Below are 23,744 nucleotides of genomic sequence, written 5' to 3'. Positions count from 1 at the left end.
ATGGCTTTGAGTTACTGTCTAATGTCTTTTTTTTTTTTTTCATCTTGGAGCACTTATATCATTTCTTGTAGGTTAGGTTTACTAGTAATTAATTCTCTCAGCTTGTGTTTATCTGGGAATATTTTATTTCTATTTCTTTAATGAAGGATAATATTTCTGGATATATAATTCTTGGTGGACAGTTTTATTTTTGTTTTAGCACTTTTAATATATCACTTCATTGCTTTCTAACCTCGATGGTGTCTGATAATTCAGTTATTTATCTTATTGAGACTCCCTTGTACATGAAAAGTCATTCTTTCATGCGGTTTTCAAGATTGCCTTTGGCTTTTGACAGTTTTTTAATTATTTTTTTATAATGTAGCTTTTGTGAATCTCTTTGAGTTTATCCTATTTAAGCTTCTTGTATGTGTAGGCTCATGAATTTTATCAAATTCGGGGACTTGCCAACCATTATTTCTTTAAATATATATTTTTTGCTCCCTTTCCCCTCTTCTTTTTCTTGGACTTCTATTATGTATATATTGGTATGCTCTGTGTTTTTGTTCATTTTTTTCTATTCCTCAGACTGAAAAATTTTAATTGAACTACTTTCAAATTTTCTGGTTCTTTCTGCTCAAATATACTATTGAATTCCTCCAGTGAATTTTCCATTTTCATTAATGCAACTTTATGCATCATTTTCTTGGTTTTATACCTCTGTTTATCTATTCATTTGGTAGTTTGAGCATATTTAAGAAATTTGATTTAGGTATTTGTTTATTAAGTCCAATGACGGCTTCCTCAGAAACAGATTTTGTTCCTTTTTTAAAAAAGAAATGTACTATACTTTCTTGTTTCTCTAATGTTTCGTAAATTTTTGTTGAAAACTGGCATTTTGAATATTATATGTACTCCTTCTGGAATACACATCCTTCCCCCTCTTCAGGGTTTATTATTGTTGATTGTAGTTGTTCCTTTAGGGACTTTTCTAATCTAATTTTATAAAGACTACATTATTTTTATGTGTGGTTACAAAAGTCTGTTCCATTAGCTTAATGGTCAGAATATTGTCTAGTTTTATAAGGACCAATTTGTTACAGTACTGTAATAGATTTAATGTTCTTCAATAAAATTCAAGTAATGGAAATTATAAAATTTTATAAAAAAGCAAATGTAGGAGTTTGGAAAATTCCAGCCTCACAAAGTTTTATCTAATTTAGTTTTAATACAAAGGTCTGAATCTTTGCTTTACAATATCCTCTGTTTTCCACATTTTGACCTTTGTGGAAATTGACATTTTAACACAAATATTTTAATTAATTCTAATGATTCAGTGTTTATTAAATTTTTAAAAAGCAATTTGAAAGGTCATTTGAAATTTTCTAATTAAAATAATTAAGTACAGAAACTCCCAAATTGAAATGCAATTTTATGTTGTTAGGTTATATATACATCAAGTAATTTGAAATGTATGTCATATATATTATTTTGTTATATCATATATGTTTCTATGTATATGGTATATATATTTAGTGGTCTTTAAAATAAAGTACTTAATAAACATGTTTCTCAGTTTGGTAACATTTTAAATTTATAATGGTAAGCCTTTAATGGCAGCAGTAAATATACATGTACACGCACATGCATACATACACACGTGCACACACACACAGTGTTAATTCATAAAAATGAAGACGTAAAAAAGAATTTTACATTAAACCATTAAAATATGTATTTTATATTGTCTTTTTAACTTCTTAAATGCAAAATTTTCTTACAAATATTATAATATTCTACTTTTTACTGGTGTCTCTCTTCCTTTATGTGACTGAGAGAATACTTTTTCTTTTTAGAACAAATAATTTGTTAAACACTAGATAAAAGGGAATTAAAAGCAAAAGAGAAAACTTTACTATACACTTTCCATATGAGCTTCATTTTGTATTCTCATTTATACACTCATTCTAAAGCCAGAACTTAGATAAAATAATTAATAAAAAGAGTAAGATTAAGCCATGTTAAATTAAGATTTAGAAGTGGTCTGTAATATTTAATTAAACATTTTATTTGTTATGTCAACTTAGTGAGAAACTAAATATGATGTAGAGAAAAATGTTAACAAGTTAGTGAAAAAGAAAAGAAATTAAAACTTATGTTCACAGGGCAAGATTTTTACTGAAGTTAATCTTGTATTTGACATGTAAAACTGAGTGCTTTAATCAAATATACTATTATGTTCTCTTTGGCTTACAACATTTTGCTAATTGTAATAATACCTCAAATTAAAAAAAATCACTTTAAATGCTGATTTATAGATTACAATAATATTTTCTGAATTTATATTTTTTGTGTCTAATTGAAGGAAACATTGTAAGAACTTGTGAACATAAACCTTATATATTTAATAATCCCTTTAAATAATTTTAGATGTGTCAGATGGATGTCTCTATTAGGTGGACTAATTGCTATAACAATTACAAACTGTCAATGACTTAATGCCATTGGCTCCTTAGTAAGCCCAGAGTATGTTGCTGAAGGGAAGGTGGGCAGGTTCTTCTCCATGCCATCACTCAGGGATCCAGTCTGTGTCCTTTTGTTCAATTCCTTCTTCTAAGTCCAGGAAATCCTCTTCACTTTATCCATAGATAAGAAAAAAGAATGAAAATTATAGGTGGGAGGTCTTTATGAGCCAGGTCTAGAAGTAGCAACATAATCGACCTCTCATTTTATTAGCCAAAATTCAGTCAAATGGTCATACTTAATAAAAGAAATATTAAAAAAAGGTTGTATGACTGCTTCTCCAAGAAGAAGAGGAAAAAAACTCACTACTGATAACTAGTACTATTTGCCACAGTGGCTAAAAGACACTTTAATATATGGCTGTGGATATAAACATTCTGAGGGATAGAACTAACCTCCACAATTCTTTATGTGACTGCTTGTAGGTGTAAGCTGATATTAGGTAAAAACTTTCAGTTATAGCAATAACAGCAGTTTTTAATTAAAAATGAACCTAAAATGTTGGAACACGGTATTTAATGTGAAATTTGACATAATCACAACAGAATGAGGAATTACTACTGTTGATTTAAAAATAAAGTAATTCGATAGTTTAATGTTTGTGAAATGTATTCCAAGGGTGGTTGCCCAAAACACTCTAATATTAATATCATTCATTGCATACTTTATTTTAAGTACTGTTATTGGATTTGCTTTTTGTGTTGGTATAGAAAATAAATAAGTAATTACATTAGAGTCCATCAAGTTTTCATTTAGATGGAAAATTATATGGCTCATTAAATTATAAAAGAAAAGAGAGTATAATTATACTTTGCTTGAGTGGTTAAGAATTAAGTGGTTATGTTACACAGAAATGGTAACAAGATCAATACAGATGCATATCTCTTTTTCAAAGGTATTCTCTTTTTTTTTTATCCTCACCCAAGGACATTTTTCCATTTTTTGTTCAGATAGAGTGGGAGGGAAAGAGAGAGAGAGAGAGAGAAACATCGACATGAAAGGGACACATCGAGTGGTTGCCACTCGCATGACCCAACCAGGGCCGGGGACAAACTGCAACTGAGGTACGTGCTCTGAGCGGTAACCAAAGCTGGGTCTCTCTGGACCGCAGGCCAATGCTCTAACCACTGAGCAAACCGGCCAGGGCAAAGGTATTCTCTTTTAAAATTTTATTTATTTTTTATTGATTTTAGAGAGAGGAAGGGAGAGGGAGAGAGATATAGAAACATCGATGAGAGAGAACATCGATTGGCCGCCTCCTGCATGCTCCCCATTGGGAATAGGGTTCGCAACCCAGGCATGTGCTCTGACCAGAAATCAAACCAGTGACCTCTTGGTGCATGGGTCGATGCTCAACCACTGAGCCACACCGGCCAGGCAAGATGGGTATTTTTTAATTTTTGCATTTTATTTAGTAATTTTGGGGGTGTATACTTATTTTTTTAATTTTAAGTTTTAAAATATGTTTTTATTGATTTTTTTTTTTAGAAGGAGAGAAAGAGAGATAGATAGAAACATCTGCGTGAGAGGGAAACATCAGTCAGCTGCCTCCTACACGCCCCTTGCTGGGGATCAAGCCTGCAACCCGGACATGTACCCTGGCTGGGAATCAAACCAAGACCTCTCAGTCAGTGGGACAATGGCTCAATCCACTGAGCCACACAAGCCGGGCCTTATTTTATTTTTAATGCTTTTAATTTTCAGTAGTTATTGCACATGATTCAAAACACATATCTTTTAAAAATTAAAAGAAAAATGGCATATAGTGAAAAGTCTTAACACCTCTTGGTTAATCACCTTGTTTCAAACTATGACACCCCCCCGCCCCCAAAATAAACACTTTTAAAAAGTTTCTTATCAATTCTTCCAAAGATTCCCTTTGCAAATATGGTTAATTTTCATCCTGCTCTTTTCTTGTATGTGATTTTGCATAACAAGCATTCTTTTCTGCATTGTGTTACATTCTCAGTAATGATAAAAACAAAGAAAAATTACAGAGAATTTACAGTGAACATAAAAGTACAGCAAAGTAAGACCAGATTGAGAAAAGTTCCTTTAGGATTGAAACATATACACTCTGTTATTTATTTATTTATTTATTTATTTATTTATTTATTTATTTATTTATTTTTGTGACAAACACTGCTAGTAACTCCATGACATTTTTCTTCATACTTCTTTCTCCTAATATAACCCTTGTTTGTTTAAGCAACAATATGCCTATTAATTACATGGTTAATATATCAGCCTCGTTTACAATTATGGGTAGCCATATGATGGTATTTTGGTTAGTGAGACAGAGTTCCTATGAAGGGCTTCCCTTTCTTGTTCACTAGGACAAAGACCACTTAGAAAAGCCCATCCATTTTCCCTTCTCCTTTCCTTTTGCCTGGACCGTGGACCTGTGGCCTGGAGGTGCAATGATGCAATAAGTATAATAGTAAACGTCTACACACATAGGACTGAAGATCACAAAGACAAAACGATCTTGGGTACCTGATGACACTAAACAAAATGCTAAGTCACATTCCTACACATTCACAATTAAAGCAATTTGGTGATTTGGTTATAGGGGATGAGGAAGAGGAGAGAGGTCACAAAAATGTGGTTTTATTTCTTTGGGTGACTGAGTTACTTGTTATGGCATTAAAGGACAGACATCATATTTTATTGTGTTGTGATTAACTGTTTACTCATCATCATTTTCCCCCACCAGGTAGTGGATTCTTTGGTAGGGGTCCTTTTCTGTGTTATTTACCATTGTTTCCTTTGCATCCAGCACTGTGAGGTTAACTATAAACATCCCTTTATTTATGGAAACATAAATATTTGTTAAATAAAGAAATAAAGAGAGGATAACAAGTATGGTTTGTTTGTGGGAATGGCAAGTTTGGAGCTAATACTAATGGTTAAGATTACTTAAGTACTTACTATGTATCAAAAGTTTCTATCATAAAAACTAAACAAAACCCCAAAGCCTAAATTTTATGTTCCCTTTAAAAAAAGAGCAGGGAGCGTTCCTTCGAGCCCGTGTACGCTTCCAATACCACCTCCTCTAATCCACAGCCAACCTCTGACAGATTGGTCTGCGTTCACTACTTCCTCTTCCTTCTGTGACCTGCCAATTCACAGCAACGGCGCTTTGACTCTCACTGCGTCAGTAAATATACTTTGGCATGCGTCCTCAGTGGCATTCCACTTGTCAAGTTCATTGACTGCTGTTTGCATTGCATCTTACTTGACCTCGTCAACATTTGACCCTCTTGAACACTTCCTTTGCAAAGCTCCACCTCTCCCTGGACACCATTTCTCCTAGTTTCTTTCTACATGTTCTTCCTGGGTCACTTTACATGTTCCTCTTTCTTTATCTCCCCCTTAAATGTGTGTTTCCCAGGGCTCCATCATTGGCTCTTTGTTATTCAGGGTCTATCTATTCTACTTCCAAAATTATTTCCATTTCTATGGCTTCAACTACAGTTATATCTCTAATGAAGATTGTTCTTTATGTTCAACTGCATATCCACCAAAGGACATTGTAAAATCAACATTCCAAAACTAAAATTTAGTATTTTCCTCAAGTATTCAATGTTTCCCTTTCTCTTCTTGCTCATCATACAATTTATCCAACCAAACCATAAACCTGGGAATCATTCTAAACTTTTCTTCTATCTCCTCACTCCTTATTAAATTAGTGACAACAGCCGATCCTGTTAATTCCATTGCTTATACTTCTTTGGTAGTGTTGATATTCTCTTTATTAGTCAAAAGCAGAGAGGGAAATCCTCTAAGTTTTCATCTTTGTCCTATGACACTTTCTCTCAATACTGAAAATCTCATGTAAGAATTTTTTAGTAATTAATAGTATTGCTTTGCTTATAAGCCTTCTCTATTGACAGAAAACATCACCCCTATCTTCCTCTGTTGGTAATGACTATTCCTTCTCTTACTTTAGAGGAGATGCTGGATAGAACCAGAGAGAACCCACTACAGTCATTTCTTACTAACAAACAGAAAGAAAGAAAGAAAGAAAGAGAGAGAGAGAGAGAGAGAGAGAGAGAGAGAGAAGAAGAGAGAGAAGAAAGAAGAAGAAAGAAAGAGAGAGAGAGAGAAAGAAAGAGAGAGAGAGAGAGAGAGAGAGAGAGAAAGAAAGAAAGAAAGAAAGAAAGAAAGAAAGAAAGAAAGAAAGAAAGAAAGAAAGAAAGAGAGAGAAAGAAAGAGAGAAAGCTCAGGAGATGAAGGTCCAGAATAAGGAGACCTTCAGGCTGTGTCAGGAAGGGAGTTTGACCATGACCTGGAGCAAAAGTTTTATATATTTGTTAGTTCTAAATATGCATCAGGCACCTTGCTAATACATTGACATATGTTTTCTTACTAGGTCATTCCATTACTATGTGTTTTCTTATTATGGACTAACACTCAGAGAGAATTAGTATCTTAAACTTGGTATCACATTAGGAAAGTGGCAAAGCAAGGATTTAAACCTGTCTGTCTAACTGCAAGCCCAACTCTTTCTCACTACAGTGGGATAGTCAAAGGAAAACAGGGTGTAGGGCTATGTGGGAATACGTTATTCCCTCCTTGACCCACCTCTGATACTTTCCTGCTTATCAGAATGGAGTGACAGGGTGTTTTTTCCCATCCTCAGAATTTCCTGTATGACATATGTTTTCTTTATTCCATTTTGGGCAGTATTTCTCAATTTCTTGGACCAGGAAGAAATGAAAATGGTATAAGATTGAGAACAAAGTAAAATGTATAAAGTACTGAGATGAAGTTGGAAGATATGAAAATTTATAAAGTACTGAGATGAAGTTGGAAGATATGGAAGAGAAAAAAATCAATTAAATCTCTAAATAATCCCTAATATTAATGCATTATATTGTATCAGTAAAAAGGCATTAAATATTATTTAATTAATGTATTCCTAAAATTTCAAAATAATTTTGAAATCTGAAATAATAATGCAATGAAATTAGCATCAGTTATTGATAGATATTGATTACTTACTGAATAGGGCTGAAGAAAATTTTAGATACTTGAATCATAGAATGTTCAAGTAGATTTATCTACATGGATATAATTTGTTAAGGTCCCACTCTGTGTTAGACACCAGGTGGGACAGGACAGAGAAGAAGGACATCCTTCCAGCTTTTGTAGGTAATCACACATATTGATCATATTACTTAATCAACACAGTGATTCTGGTAAGGTAGTTATTATTATCCTTGTTTATCAAATGAGGAAACAGAAATTCAAGTTACTTATCAGATCATACAGCTAAACATTGGCTGAGCTATTATGGTTGTTTAACTCCCAAACTCCTTCTCTTTCTGTGATATCTTATTCTTTCTAAACCAACCCTGTCGTGGTATAGAAAAGGCCATATGCCCAAATCTCTCTAGAGTGGTTACTTATTACAGCTAGATCCAAACAACTTTTAAATTAACAAGCAACAGAAATTTATTAATCATTTTAACATTAATAATCTCACAACAGTTTTAATTATGAACTTGAGCCAAATTGTTTGGTATTGTATTAAAATGCTGAATGGTCAAATCATCAAAGTTGAAAATAGTTAAGAAGGCAACTGATTTAAAAATATTGTTTTGTGTTTCTTTTCCACACTGAAAATCTGGTTCTTTTCTAAGAATAGTTGGTAGCTCCTGACACCAAGTGGCCACTTCATATACTGCTCTAAATGTTTTTGAAGACTAATGGTGGTATGGGGTGGGGGACCAATAAAGTTAATGCATACTGTGAGATGTATTATTTCATTTGTTGTCATTTAACTATTTAAGAACTGAATATCATGGTAAAAGATGCCAGTCGGTGATTATTCTGTTCTTCATGTCTGTACTTTCTGGTGTTGGCACAAATCCTATTCATAGCAGTGAGCCGATGGTTTGGATAATCCCCTTTAAGCAAGCTGACCAGCATTATAGCATGGCAACAAAGAATTATTGGCTTTAGAATCACATGAACATGAGTCCACCCATCTTCTTCAGCCTCTACCACTGTACTGCTGAGACCTCTTCCGGCCACAGTCTAGCACTTACCCCATAGTAGCATACACAGAACATTATAAGTTCCATCACACTCACTAGCTGATGTTCCCACAGCTGAGCCATGTCAGTGCCTCCACGACCACAGCTGATGCCTGGGAGCCTTCTTAGTGTCAATGGAAACCCAGTTCTTGAACTACAGACCCTGCAAATCCAGTGAAAACTATGCCTATTACCCACAAAAGCTAAAAGGGTGCATTGCTCCTTTGGTATGCAATACTCTGTCTCATGAACATCAAAGTGCTGCCTTGCACCTCAGTGTCTCAAAAAACTTTGAATGAAACCCCTAGATATGCCTGAATTCCAGCAGCAAATACCACTTACTCATGAGCTGATGCCTCTTGCGCGCTCTTACCATGTACTCTGGGTTTCAAAAATAAATCTTTTGCGGTTGTAGCAACTACACAAATATTCTACAGACACAAGAGGACACGGATCTATATTTTTCTGAGGATCTTATCAAGATATAAGGTCAGTGACAAGAGTAACAGTATGAGTATAAATTTAAGGTTCTGATGATTAGACCTTTTTTCTCTCAGATGTACGCTATTGCAAACATTCTACGCAGCTTTGGGGGTTCAGGAAGTGCCCAGATGTGGCCAGCTGAACATGCTGACAAACCTTGAGCTAGAGAACCTCTAGAGAGGAGGGAATAGATATAAACATCTTAACCTAAAAGTATGTCACAGGTGAAATTGGAATAATTATAACTTGAGCGTCTCTTTTGTGAAAATCAGTTTGTATGAAATAAGCAGCCAAAGGAGGTTCGTTTTCATTGCGCAGCTTCTGTTACTATTAAGTTTTTTTTTTTCTCTTTTACCTCAATTTGAACAAATAAAAGAAGTTTGCCTGCCTGCTGGACATGCTTCAGCATGTGTGACTAGCCTGTGGATAACATCTACAAGCTTTTAGGGACCTGGTGTCAGAGTACTTTGGGATTCTAAAGTGTTCCTAAGTTATGTTCTTATAAATCCTCCCAGATTTTTGAGTACTGGACTTTCTAAAGGACACAAATGTAGGACCAGTCCCTACTAGCTATTCATTTTAGGTAAATGGATTGATTGACTCTTGGCCTTTGGTCATGACTATAACATGAGTGTAGAAAACAACAAAGAATGGAATGGGCTCTTAAATAAAACAATGAAAACACATTTATCATCTTTCCCTTCAATGTAGAATTCGTCTTTAATTTCATAATCTGCAGGCAAACATGACATTAAAATGGTGTATTTATATAAATATGGTATAATTTTTAAATTTCATTTTATAATTTTTCTATTCTAAGATGAAATAATACATTTAGTAATTTGTGGAATGGGCAAGTATTGTGTTTATTGGAATTGTTTGGTAAGAGTTTCTTAAATTAAAATTTTTCTGTTTTTTTTTATTTAATTTTATTTTTGTTACAGATGTTTCTCCTTTTGACACCCCATTGACACCCTCCTCCCCATCCCCCCCTATCCCGTCCCCGGCTTTGTTGTCCATGTCCATTGGTTATGCATACATGCACATAAGTTCTGTGGTTTATCTCTTCCCACCCCCCACAACCACCTCTTCTGAGAGTTGTCAGTCTGTGCCCTACTTCTGTGTTTCTGGGTCTACCCTATTCCTCAGACTGTTATGTTCATTATATTCCATATATAAGTGAGATCATGTGGTATTTGTCTTTTTCTGCTTGGCTTGTTTCACTTAGGATAATGCTTTCCAGGTCCCTCCATGTCGTCTCAAAGGATAAGAGATCTTTCTTTCTTACAGCTGCATAGTACTCCATTGTGTATATGTATCACTGCTTTTTTATCCATTCGTCTACTGATGGACACTTGGGCTGTTTCCAGATCTTAGCTATTGTAAATAGTGCTGCTACAAACATGGGGGTACATATATTCTTTCTGATTGGTGTTTCAGGCTTCTTAGGGTATGTTCCTAGAAGTGGGATCACTGGGTCAAATGGAAGTTCAATTTTTAATTTTTTGAGGTAGCCCCATATTGTTTTCCACAGTGGCTGCACCAGTCTGCATTCCCACCAGCAGTGTACTTGAGTCCCCTAAAAAAGATCTGATTTTTAGCTCTCAAACCATTGTCATTTAAATTTCCAAAAATGATTAAGATTCTTTTCTTTTAAAATTAGAATTGCCAATATCTTGACCTTTGAAAAGAGTTTCTTGACCTTAGAAGGGTTTTAACTTTTTTCTTTAAAATGTGCTATTGGATGTTAACTTTTACACAGTCTTGAGCACTGTTAACAATATCAGGAAAGTATTTTGAGAAATCAGTAGAAAGTTAAACATTCTTAATTTAACATGATTATAGTACACTTCTTTTTGATTCAGAAAATAAAATTAGATTTTTCAAAGTAAAAAAAAAAATATGTCACAAGTAATGCTTTATTGCATATCCATGTTATAACTGACAAGAGGAAGTTTGAGGGGTTATATAGAAGTTTAAATAAAATTATGCTTTTATATTAATATTTTCTTCTGACTGAAATAAATTTGAACTCATGTATTTCAGTTATATTTCTTTTTGTTAGAACTTTTGAATAACTTTACATAAATACACTACCTGTGCTTTTCTGTATAAAAAGAGCAATTTCTTTTTTTCTTTTTAATCATTATTATGGTATTACAGATTTCTTCCTTTTTTTCCCCTAAAAGGGACTATTTCCGAGTGCTGTGTTGATTGATCAATGTCATAAAAACTGCCTTATAAGTGAGCTTTTATAAGTTCTAGGAAACCCAGTCAATCAATGATAAGAGTAGCTCAAATGCATTACAACTATGAGTCATGATTTTGATATAAATGTTTTATATGAAACAGTCAGCCACCGGGTTGAGTTATATTTTAATATTTAAAAAATATTTGTTGAAAAGATGACTTTGGATTGTTAGATTCCAGGAAGAAATTCAAATAAGTTAGCTTTTCCTTCTTTCCTGGAAGAAGGTGCTATTTTAGAGAATTATAAAGAGAAAAGTAAGTAAATAAAATTTATTAGAAAATCTGAGTCTTTTAAGATAAAAATACATTCCTGACAGTATATGGAAAGCGAAAAAATACCAACTCTCCAGCGGAGCGTCCTGCAGACACCACTCTAACCACGTGATGGAGGTTAACATTAATGTGATATGGATATCACATATCCCCTCTCACCACACCAGAAGCACTTCACCTCTGAGCCATTCTTTCTGAAAACCTAAAGCGCCAGCATAATCACGAGAAAAATGTCGGACTAACCCACATTTAGGGACATTTTACAAATGTCCGACCAGTATTCCTCAGCCAGTCAAGGTCGTGAAAGGTAGGGAGAGGTCGAAAACTGTCAGGACAGAAGAGACCATAAGGACAAGATGACTGCGTGCAATGTGGTTCCCTGGATTAGACCTTGGAACAGAAACAGAGCATTAATGGGAAAACTGGTGAAATGCAATACATATGAAATTTAAGTAATAGTTAAAACAAACAAACACTGCATCCCTGAGCAGGGCAACATGCTTGAAGTAAAATTTTCAGTTGTGACAGTTTCTACTGGGTTATTCACACTCTTCAGCAAACTATGAAAACGCTGAAGAGAATTGTGACAATATTGCCCAAATCAAAGGAATTAAAATAGATATTTAGATCTTCTCTACTGCAAACTTACTCCTCTGCAGTTGTGCATTTCTATGAGTGTTGGAATATGGATATTATCACATATTCAAGAATTCCTCGGAAGCAATAAGAGATTTTAGTCGTATGTGACTATTTGAATAGTAAAGTATTAATATAAGATATGAGGGGGTTGGGTAGGATTTGGTAAAGAAAATAAAGTAAGTTTAGGACATGATGAGTTTCAGGGACCCATGACAGCAGTTACAGGTGTGGCCTGGAGCTCAAGGGACAGAGCTGTCAGGCACTATAGATAACATAGATTTGGTGGTCATCAGCCAGAAGTGTCGGTGGGTCTCCATGGCAAGTGAAGGCAGAGAGAAGAACAAATAACAATCTACTTGTTTCTTTCACCAATGTCATGAGCTCCCAGTCACAAAACTCAACCAAAACATAGTTAGCTGACATCATTTTTCAGCTTAGATGTCTGCAGTAATTTCAACTTCAAGAAACACTCTGCATACAACTGATACTCACAGACTCATGGAAAATGTAAGAAATTATAGATTACAAACTTTCTTCAAAAAGCTAGAGATATTGTGATCTAAATTTTATCTCACTCTTTGGCTTTAGAGCTCAATTTGATATTTGACGGGGAGGGTGGAGTTAAAAGGTGAAAAACCGTCCACAGACTCATGCAGGCCTTGAAATCAACATGAGAAGGCCAAAGGAGAGAGATTATTCTGGCTTCTATATATGGAAGAAATCTTACCATTTCTTTTAATGTTTGATAATTTTCAAATTACAAATTGCTACAATTCTATGTATATATATATATTTTATCCTCATCTGAGGACATATTTTTCCATTTATCTTCAGATACAGCGGGAGGGAGAAAGGGAGGAAGAGAGAGGAAAACACTGACGTGAGAGAGACACATCCAATGGTTGCCATCCACATAACTGCAACCGAGGTATGTGCCCTTAGTGGGAACTGAGTCCGGGACTCTCAGCTCCGTGGGCCGACGCTCTAACTGCTGAGCCAAACAGGTCAGGACTACAATTTTATATAAAATGGACCCTTAGTTCAACCCATCCTTAAGAAGAAAGAAGGTCCTTAAAGTCACACATGTTTTTCTACATATATTTCCTAGGTTTTTAAAAAGATTTCCCTGTAAATCATTTTAGATTTTCATAGGGGCCTAGAGGATTTGAATCAAACTTAATGGTGCCATTTTTAAGAGTCCAGATATGGGTTTTGGTGTTTGCAATGTACTCATTTCAATGATCTCATTTTGTTTACATCCACCAGCCTTCCTGGAAGAGCTCTTTGAGGTGACCTTACATTGTCCTGCTTGGAGGCCAGAGTGATCAGTCAATTGCTAGTAATGTGGACCTTTGCCAAAAGAGTTTGGGTTGGGAATTGCTATAATTTCCCACCAGGTACAACTTCCTGAAAGTGAATTTGATATTGGAAAATGGAGGAGGTACAGAGAAAGACATGGAAGAGGAGGCAGCATAGCTAAACAAAGATTTATCCTGAGACCATAGAACTAAGAGGAATTTTGTAGCAGATTAGTAGTTCCCAATTTCTTTGGGTTAGGTTCTCAAATGTAATAACCTTTCATTTATGAAAGGTTGAAAAGAGTATCTGTGAAAATACTGCCTTAGGCACTTGGGAAAGAGAGATCTAGAAAAATAAAACATTGTAGGAAAGGTCCAATATGATGGAAAAAAATAAACTGACTTTGGAAAATAATTCAGGAAGCAGCATTTGGCCTAAATGAGAGAAAAAATGACCTTGGATGATAAAGCTGGTCTTCAGAAGCTTACTGCTGTTCCTTTCTGTAACCAAGCACCATCTATTACTCCTGCCTATGAGAATCTATTCTTTGGACCTCACTTTTGTCCAGGTCCCATAGTAATGCTACTTACTGTTATCATTGCTTTTCTCTATAATATGACAAGTACCTATTTGTGTGGTTAGTTCTCACGTCAGATTATAAGCCATTTTATCTTGACAAATTCTATTCCTGGATAATTTACAATTTCTTACAATCATCCTAGGAGGTGGTTAAAACTATCTTCTTTATTTTATTTGTGTACATGTTTTCTCCTCCTCTCTTCATGAAACTGTAGAAGTGACTAGTGCCATAACATCTCTGATTCACGTCTATATCCCCAGGACCTAGAATTGTATCTGAGATGCAAGAAGTACCCAGTAAACATTAATTAATAAAACCCCATTTTTTCCCATAAGATCACATGGCATATATATGGCAAAGAGGGACTTGAATTCATTCCTGCCAGACTTCAAATGTCAGTTGTGCTAACTTCTGTATTGATTAAAAATGTAAACTCTCTCAGTATCCCAAAGCAATCAACCAATCAGTCAAATAATCAATATTGCCTAGCCTTACATAACAAGCAGAGAAGTTGTAACTGGAATAGCACACATTGGTGTGACATTCATACCTCTACCCTGATGAGTCCCAAGACCTAAAATGCCAAGAGAATTTAGGGCCTTGTTTTAATAGTCAGTAATTATTGAATACTTAATATGTACCAGGCTTATAAGACTTTGAGGTATTTTCTCATGTAGTGCTTACTATATAATCTGAGGAAAACACTGTTATTATAATAGATGATATGACTCAACACAGTTGAAGTAATTACTTTACTTCCCATGCTCAGAATGACAGAGCTATGATGTGAACCCATTGTCTTCTGATCATCTTTTCTAAGAAGTTGGCATTTTGATGGGGTCAGGAGGATGAGTTAGAAAAGTAGCCAGCTGTGTTTTTGCAAGGGCTAGTTTTTATTTTCAGTACATTCCAGGACTAGAACACTCCTGGAAATAAATAAATAAATAAAACACTCCTTCTCATTAAATATTAATAGAATGAATCAATGAGTGAATCTGACTAGCTATTTCATTATAAAATTACTAACCTAAGAGGGAAAGTGGGATTCGGTGGGAAAGGGGGAAGTCTTGGGCTTTGGGCAATATTGCAGGATGGTGAGAACTAGTAGGGTGTGTGCTGGGGGAGTGGTGGCCCAGCGGGCATAGCAGGGGTGAGGGAGGCTCTGACAGAGGATAAAAAGGACAACTCCAACATCCAGCTTTACAAATGATGTCCCTGTCAATGAACTTTTATAATTTCTTCTGAGACCAGTCTGGTGGCAAAAACATCACCCGTGAATCCAACTTGCTTCAGTTCTCCAGTTCTTGACATGTGACAACTGAAACATGTGGGCCATGGATCCCTTCATGCAACTTCCTATCCTTTCAAGAAAGTATGGTGAACATACAATTTACTGTTCACACATGGCATATGGTCACCCATTGATAAGCATCCTTTGAGTGTCTGTGAGTCACCTTGTTAAGTGTCCATAGTAATAGGCGGCCCTGAGAAGACATAAACCTTCAATCTGAAAACCAATGATGGATAAACATTGTAAGGAGTCAAGAAAGGGATCTGGCTGACGAAAGGTCAATGGTGAAAAAAGTGACGAATCCAGTTTTCACAATATTGAATGTTTGGAGATAAAATGACATCTAGATAGAAATATCCAAATGTTACTTAAAATATTGTGAACATGGTTTTAGAGGCCTCTTCATGGAAGTGATTGGTGAAAACTTGAGAGAATTCATTCATTTAACACTTACTTATGTATTTCAATGTTTCTTGCATTAAGCAAGAAACTGGGATACAAAGAAGAAAGATTAAATTGTCTTAGGTCTTTAAAAAGAACCTTATAAACCCAACTAGCTATAGAAAAAATTTATGGTACGGTAAAAAAATTAATGTTCAAACCTCAGTGGAAAAAGAAGAAATAAGAAAGCTTCAGAGAGGTGGTGAATTAAATAATCACTGAAGGATAGAAATAAGACTTGTGTTAAGATACATGTGCCTGGGGAGAGGTAAATTCAGAGAAAAGATGATGGCAGAAAAAAAAAAAGAAGTGGCAATCAACTTTACTTGGGGAAGCAGGAGAGACTCTGGCAATGTTACAGAGAATAAGATAATTAAAATTTTATTCCCAAACTTTTTATATTTTGTTTATTGCAGTATTCCCAGGAGTGAATATTATGCAAATATATGAGTTTAATCTTAATGCGTTGACCTGGATATATGACCAGACTTTAAATGAGAAAAGCAAGAGATAGAGTGTGTCAAGAACTATTGCCAAATCCTTTTGAAAAAAAAAAAGAAAAGAAAAAGCATTAAGAGCTTTGTTGGCCATTTGTCGTGCTTTCAATGTTTTTGTTCATTTGTGAAAATATGGCTTACTAAGCTGTCACTGAAAGAACATAATATAGTAAGATATGGGCCATTCTATGTCTACATGGTAGTTCATGTATATAACAAGGGGAATGAAACAACATGGGGCCTTCTCTCACGTATTTGCATATCTATATTGCATTGTCTTATGACATTCTTACATGATTCTACTTCATGCTACTTTCTATTAGAGATCAGAATGGAAGCTATTGCTCAGTGTCTTCCATGATAAATTTTGTGATTGGCTAGTCTCACCATCGATTATTTAAGAATAAAGAAGGAGACAATCACTTCCAGAGAGAGAACAGGTTGGATCCATATGTTTAATTATGGCAAATCTCCTTCTTCTTTTAGTTTAGACTTCGGGGGTTGGGAGTAAGGGATGGTCCTTAAATTGTTGGTTATGATTTTTGAGATGCTGATTCTAAATGTTTTATAAAGAACAAAAATTCAAGAAAAGTCAAGGCCCTCTGGAGGAAAATGGTTATGTGGAGGGGGTTTTCTCTGTAAGATACTGAATGCAACACTGGCAAAGATATAAACAAATTGGTCAAAGTAATAGAATAAAGATCAATGTCTATGAAAACCTGATATATGCAGAGGTTGCATCATGGATCTACTTAATAAATAATACTAGAAAAACTTGTTACCATGTGAAAGGATTACTTTAAAAATATTTTTTTATTTTACACACGATGTACAACTTAATTTTTCCTCTAAAAAATATGTAAGAGATAAAACTAACATTTCCTTTGATAACTCCAGTGTTAGCAGTTATGCCCCCTTTCTTTGGGCAATAATAATGACTAACATTTATTTAGTTTGAAATGAAAATTTGGCAGACACCATGAGACAGAAGGTACCACATTTCAAAGGTGGTGCTGGACCACATGCAACATTTATAAATAGGGTATTGTGACCCTTATACCTTCACCAATGTCCATGGCATAAAAGTATTAAGTTACAAATTAGAATGGGGAGAACTGCCCTGTTGATAAACTTAGTTTTCCAGCTTTCTTGCATAAATGAGAACTAAATGAAAGTCATTGAGTGGTGCTTACAGGAAACTCACACTGCCCTCTCTCTCTTGCTTCTAGTCTGGAGCTCGGATGGGTTGGCTGTTGCTCAAGCAGAAATCTAGGTCAATGAGGAAAATTGAAAATGAAAACAAATGCTAAAACTGCCAAAGCAGAAAGATATGAAATATGGGTCCTGGTGACTGTGGAGCTGCATGTCAGCCCAGACCACCTGCATCTTGACTCCTTTTATACAAGAGAAAAATGAACTTCTGTCATGTCCATGCCACTGTTATTCTGTTTCTGATACAACAGCTGAATGCAAACCCCAATTGATGCAAATGTGTTACAAAGATACTTTGAGGCAAGTGTCATTTATATATGTATATGCATGTGTATATAGAGAGAGTGTGTGTATATTCAGTCCATAATCTCAGACTCATACATATACATTCAGTTTTATATGTCCTTTGTTACCATAGAAAAACTTGATTTAGTAACGCTATGATAATTGCTGTGGGGTATTTGCTGTGTCAGCCCAAGTTGCTGGTCATGCCACCAGATATACTCATTAAAAAAAAAGAACAAGAAGAAACAAAGAAGGCAATTTTATTTTCTATATGTGCAGCTTTGGGCAGGGTTGGAGGTAAGGATAAGGAATCACTAATTTTTTTTTTCTTCATCCTCACCCGAGTACGTTTTTCCATTTTTTGTTCAGATACAGTGGGAGTGAGGGGGGGGGAGAGAGAGAGAGAGAGAGAGAGAGAGAGAGAGAAACATTGACATGGAGTGGCTGCCACCCACACAACCAACCAGGGCCGATTGGTCCGGGGACAAACTGCAACGGAGGTATGCTCCCTTAATGGGAACTGAACCCGGGTCTCTCTGGACCGCAGGCCAACGCTCTAACTGCTGAGCCAAACCGGCCAGGGCAGGAATCACTAACATTTGTTCGGTGGGAAACTGAAGATTGCTATTCCGTACCTTTTTAAAAATAAGTGAGCTAGAGATTTCAAATTATAATTTTGTTAGAATGTAAACGAGCAGGGAAATTACCATTTACAAAAGGACTAATGATGAACCAAGTCTTTGGCTGGTCATACTTTATTTTGTAAGAGTGATATTCAAATTATTTTTTTCATTCTTCTTCCATCTGTCAGGCTGAGTTTTACTTGGATTATATCAGCACAATTATATCTTTAAAAAAACAGCTCCTTCAAAGAAAATTGTCACACTTGGTAATATGAAGCTACTTCAATCACCAGAGTGTGAAAATGACTTCTCTAGTGGCAACTTCCTGCTTTAGCGGACCATATGATCTCCACAGTAGTTTTTTGTTTTCTTTCTGAAGCATATTTACTTTCATGCATATATGTATAATTAATTTTTAATTATACAACTTCTTGGCAAAGACAAAGTTAAACACCAATGAATTATATATGTAGAAAAGGAAAAGGAATCCGTGATCTCCTTTGGGAAGCATTGTCCAAAGCAAAATATCCTGTTGTTGACCTTCACCTATTTTTATGACAAGTGATGATTAGTTACATGAAAATCATAGTTCCATTTAATACAAATTGCAAATTTAGTAGGGCTTAAAAATTGGTAGAAATAATATATCAATTATGCTAAGTATTTTTTTTTTATCCTTACCTGAGGACATTTTTCCATTTTTTGTTCAGAGAGAGTGGTAGGGAGAGAGAGAGACAAAGAGAAAAACATCAGTGTGATATGAGAGAGAAACATCAACTGGTTGCCACCCATACGCCCCTGCTCTGGGGATCAAACCTGCAACCTTTTGGTGTACTGAATGACACTCCAACCAACTGGGCCACATTGACCAGGGCACTAGCATTTTATTTTTTAGAGAGTGAATTTATGAAGCCTTGGATATGCCTCTAGTTAAAATGCTTCTATACTTCATTGACAAAGAGTAAAATGCCTACTTTTTGCTTATAGTTTAGATTTAAATGTGATTATATCAATTTTCAATAATTTCTTATAGAGTAAATCATACTCTAAAGCATATGGGCATAATTTCATAATTGCTTCTCCTTAGCGAGACCTTCTTGCCGAACAGATATAATTGACCTGAGGTTTCAGATAGTCTTGCTAAATATATCAGACTGGAGTCAGCATGCAAGATTTTCACATCCCCTGGGGATCTACATCTGCTACAAGTGGTTTCTGTGACAGATGGGTGAGTGTGCAGAGATCCTCGGGCGCTTCATTGCATGTTTGTGCATGAACTGTGCTTCCTATTCATATGTAATCTAATCAGTAAGTTTATAAATCTCCAGAGTACATGCTCATTAACACTGCCCCATTTTGAAGACATCCCCGATTCTCTGCTGTTCACATGTTATGACCATGCCTGTAGGTCAAATGAAACCAATCTTGCTACTCAGACTATAGCTGATTTGGCCAGATTTTGGTACATAATCTGAAGGTATCTTCATGTCTGAATGCAAGAGAAATCAGGTGCCTCTGAGACTCAAACTAGGTGGTAACAACTTGATACAATCAGGTCATCTCTTCTTGTTAGTCTAGTTCATAGTAAAAGGAGGGGGAGGAGCAAAACAGGTAGTTGTTTTCTTGAATATCAGTTATTGTTCTCGTACTCATGACGGCTGTTATGCAGCTAAGTCTTGCGTGCTCTGGGTGCAAGGTGACATTGCTGCTTATGTCCCTATGGGGAGAATTCCTGCCACAAACCATCCCCACTGAAGGTAATCTGTGCATAATTTCTCCTTGTGACCCTAAGGATCTTGAAAAGTACAGTCAGGAAGGAATATCCAGGGCAAGGATATCAATCAAGGAAATGCCAAGGAAGCATTTAACCCAGGTTAAAGCAGACTTTAAAATCACAGGTATTGGAGCAGGTGTCCCCAAGTCACCAACGTTGGAACAAACCTTGAAGCTAGCTGGTCCTAAGATGGAATAAAGACTAATCTTTGTCCCCTGCCTCCAACCAAGTCAGAGCTAGGGACATGTCATAATGAGCTTACTTCAGGGACAAGTAGACATGGGAAGTACAGAGCTGATGTCAAATATATCCTGAATATTCTTCTAAATGTGGTTTTCTCAGTGCTCTGTAGAGAGAAATTCAACATTTTCTACATTACTTTATCTCTCCTCATAGCACTGACACAGAGTTACTAAATGAATTTTTTCCCAAGTTGTTAGAAATGAGTCATAAAATAAATGACTTGTGTTTGACTTTCAAGTATTTCTTGTACCAAGCATTAGCAGCAGATGAAATCTTCTAAAGTTTTCTATGGGTGCAAATGTGTTAGATGCCTAAGACTTATAAACTAGAGTCCTTTTAAATTTCATAGGTTTCATCACAAATAAAGCAAGATTACCTAGAAACTATCAAGCATGCGTCAAGTTATTAGCTGAAAGTCAGAAAATTCACTCTGTGCTTCAGAAATAAATACAGGTGAATCACTTCCCTCCTGTATGTCTTCAAAACAAATTTATTTTGTTGAACATCTTGGGCATTCAGTCCAGAATGAGAGAACACAGAATGTTTTAATCAGAAAAAATAAAAAATTAAACCCTAAAGAGATCATCTAGACTAATTCTTTAGTTTTACAAAGATGGAAACTAAGGCCCATAAGATAAGTTTCTCTCTTAGGGTCACACAGAAAGCAAGTAGCCTAAATACTGACCTCATGACTACCACTCCAGTGGTTTTGTGCTATAAAATAATCCCCCTGCTGTCATTGAATTAAAAGTTCCCTCTCTACCTGTGCTGAGGACGTAAATTCTCCATTAACAAAATATATATTTTTTTAATCTTTTCTTTGCTTCAGAAATGTTTTTCAGGTTTATTCTCTCTCATATCACATTTCCTTCTATGGATTTTAGAAATATGGTTGCCTGACAACTGTCTGCCCAGTCCCCATGGGAGGCTGACACAATTGGATGGTCTGCCCTGTCTTTGTGTTATGTCTCTCCCTAAAGGCTACCTCCCTACCCTTGAACTCTCCCATTTCAGCCTCATGCTTTTTTAGCACTGACATAAGTGATGTAGCACCCTGCACCAGGTCCTGCCCATTCTCAAGACCTTGAAGTTTGAGCCTGCTCCTAGACTCAGTTCAGCCTAAATTCCTAGCTATCTCCACAAATAATTGATGGCCCATCTGAAGTATGTATTCTGTCCTTAGTAGAATGATAAAGCAAATCCTTTGTAGAAAATTGAGAATATGAAGAATTTCAAAAAAAGCAAAAGCTATCCATATTTTCATCATCCAATCATAAACCTTTTTGCTCATTCATTCATTCATTCATTCATATATTCATTAATTTAATATGTCTTTATTGAGTACTTATTATATGTTAGAACTTATTTCAGATCTTTAAGAGACAGCTGGGAAAGGAAAACCCTGCATTGTGGAATTTAGAGTCTGGAGATCCAGACAATAAACAGGAGATTACCATACAGGGTAGTAGGTGAGAAGAAGAGAGGAGAATGTTATAAACCACTTAAAAAGGGCACCTACTCAAATCAGAGGGTTCGAGAAAGTCTTCCTCAATGAAATAATGTCTTTGATAAGACCTGAAGGATGTAAACAATTTAATCAGAAAAAAGGGAGTAGGTGGACAGAGGAGTGTTTCAAGCAGAGGGTACAGCATTGGCAAAGGCTCTAAATAAAAGAAGTTTCATCTGGCTGAAGTGTAGAATGGAGGGTGGTTAGTGGGAAAGGGTTGGGCTAGTGAAGAATGCTGCAGATCTTGCAGAGCCTCATGAACCCTGGGTGGCGTTGGTCTTGGTTCTAAGAATAAAGGTGTGCTTTTAAAGGACATTAAGTATGGGGATTACATGGTCTGATTTCTTTCAAAAAATTAATTTTGGCTACAGTGTGGAGGATGGATGGGATGGGGAGGAATCTAAAACAGGGATGCCACGTTAGAAATGTTTGAATAGTTCAGGCAGAGATAGAGATGGTCTAGGAAGTAGTTGAGGTTGGAGAAGAAGACAGATAGATTCAGAAAATGTTTGGAAGGTAAACTCAATTTCATTCTGTAATTTGTTTCTTTTTTCCTCCAAATAATTTCTTCATGTCACACTACCTTTCTCTTGGCTGAAAATTCAGATCTCAGCTTGATGTCACCTTCTCAGAGAAAACTTTCCTGACCACCCAATTTACAATGGCTCCCATTATCCCATATAGGTGTCAGAGCACCTATTTTATCCCTGCATAGAACTATCAAAATACATAACAATTTTATTTATTCAAAATGATATCATGTCTTTTCCCACTAGTCAAGAAACCCCATGAATACAAGCACTATTTCTATTGTTTGTCCATATAGAGTGTCAAGGACCTAGCGAGTTTCTGGCACATAGCAGGTGCTGAATAAATATATGTTGATGTGAATATGAGAGGGAGATGGGGGACTCAGGACAAGCAGATGTCTGTCTTAAATGCCTGAGTGGATAGCAGTGTCATTAAATGAGACAAGGAAACCAACAAAAGGAGCAAGTTTGGAAGGAAACAAGATGTGCTCAGTTTTGGACATGTTGATTTTGAGGTGCTGTGAGATTTCATAGTAGAAATATATCGAGTAGACAACTGTATATACAGACTAGAGTTTAGGAGAGAAATATTAACTTGAGATCTATATATACATATATGTGTGTGTATATATATATATATATATATAAAGATATAAATATATATCTTTCAAGCTTTGGATCAATATGTATATATTATTTTTGTAATATATAAGCATTCATAACTCTGCTTTTCAACCTAACTGTATATTCTGAATATCATTCTATGTCCTATAATATTTTTACATGATTTTTATTATTGAATAATGTTTCATTGAGAGATTGAACTATAGTTATTTAACTAATTATCCTTTGTTGGACATCTAGATTGCTAAAATTTTTTACTATGTAGGACAATCTGCAAAGGACATCCTTCAGCTGAGATAGTCCCCAGTCATGACTAATTTCTGAAAAGTGCTTTTCAGAAGTGAAATGAGTAAATACAAAGAGCATGCAAAGTTTTACTGCTTTTGGTACTCTTGCAAGATATTATTTCTGAAATAGAGATAAATTCTTTCACTCATAAGTAATTTATTTGCCCTACCTGTATGCCCACTGCACACCTCATTATAGCAACTTGGCTATGGCACTCAGAGAAATAATATGTTTGCATCTGAAAACAGAGGAAAACAGAGGATTGCTAGCCTTAGTTTTTACTTTTATTCTTATAACTTTATTTTTATTGTTGATACTGTTACAGAAGTCCCCATCCCCCCCTTTGCCCACCTCCACCC

The sequence above is a fragment of the Molossus molossus genome, unplaced genomic scaffold, assembly GCF_014108415.1.
Source record: "Molossus molossus isolate mMolMol1 unplaced genomic scaffold, mMolMol1.p scaffold_m16_p_16, whole genome shotgun sequence".
NCBI lineage: Eukaryota > Metazoa > Chordata > Mammalia > Chiroptera > Molossidae > Molossus > Molossus molossus.
Note: the sequence above shows the minus strand (reverse complement) of the source record.